This window comes from Lipotes vexillifer, unplaced genomic scaffold, assembly GCF_000442215.2.
Source record: "Lipotes vexillifer unplaced genomic scaffold, Lipotes_vexillifer_v1.1 scaffold488, whole genome shotgun sequence".
In the NCBI taxonomy this organism is placed as follows: Eukaryota; Metazoa; Chordata; class Mammalia; order Artiodactyla; family Lipotidae; genus Lipotes; species Lipotes vexillifer.
Window position 1 is genome coordinate 51,398 of NW_006792288.1, and position 1,292 is coordinate 52,689.

Below are 1,292 nucleotides of genomic sequence, written 5' to 3' on the forward strand. Positions count from 1 at the left end.
CGGGCCTCTCACTGTTGTGGCCTCTCCCGTTGCGGAGCACAGGCTCCGGATGCGCAGGCTCAGTGGCCATGGCTCACGGGCCCAGCTGCTCCGTGGCATGTGGGATCTTCACAGACCGGGGCATGAACCTGTGTCCCCTGCATTGGCAGGTGGACTCTCAACCACTGTGCCACCAGGGAAGCCCCAGATTTCCTGCTCTTACTCACCCTACTAAACTATCTCTATTGATGCAAAAGATTAAAATACTGAAAAATCAGAATATTGTGGTTATTAATACTAAAATAACTTAGTGTCACGAGCACTAAGGATAACTTCCCCTCTGTGGGTATTCCAGAAGGGAACAGCATATGAATAGGTAAATTTCATATAGGCCAGTATGTCATTTGCTGAGAACACATGGGGATAGATTTTTTTCTTTTCTTGATATTTCTTTTTAAATTTTATTTATTTATTTTTGAGGGGTGTGTGGTTTTTTTTGGCTTTGCTCTGTTCAGTGAATCCTGCACCAATACAGCCTTATGCTATTCAGTCCATCTCCTGTAGTATTGAGGTCAAAATCTCTGTAATGGTGTCTGGTTCTGGAATGGTAGCTCCTGTGGGGAAAGGCATAGTCAATTTCGAGGTGTTTTATGTTAGTCTCCACAAAAGTGGGCATTAGATGTTTAGTCTCTCAGAGATGAGTCCTGATGGTATGTCCTACTGATTCAAGTGCCTCTTCACCATCATAGATACTTTTGCCCACCCTATGTTTAGTTCCTTCAACATTTTTTATTTTAAATGGTATGGCTTTTAAAAGTATCTGCATCCTGGTTCCCTTCTTCTGAATATTCTCTAGTTTGTATATATCTTTCCTAAAATGAGGCACTTAGAGTTGAACATAGTACTACGGACACAGCCTCTCTCCTGACCTCCAAATTTGTATACCTACTTGCATCTTCCACATCTCCATTTGGGTGTTTAATGAACATATCACATGTTCAAAACTGAACTCTTGATTTCTGTTCCCCAAACCCACTCTTCCTCTAATGTTTGTAGCTCTGGAAATGACACCTGTATTCACTTAGTTGCTTGCTCTGTCCAAAATCCTTTGTGTCATTCTTGATTTGTATCTTCCCACACGCAAGTTCCAATCCATCAGCAAATCCTATTGGAATTACTTTGAAACTATATTGTCAATCACAGCTCTTCTCACTATCTTCATTGCTGCTGCCCTAGCCGGGGCACTATCATCTCTTGCTTGGACAACTGCAGTAGGCTCCAAACTGGCCTCTCTGCTTGCATGCTTGCCCTCT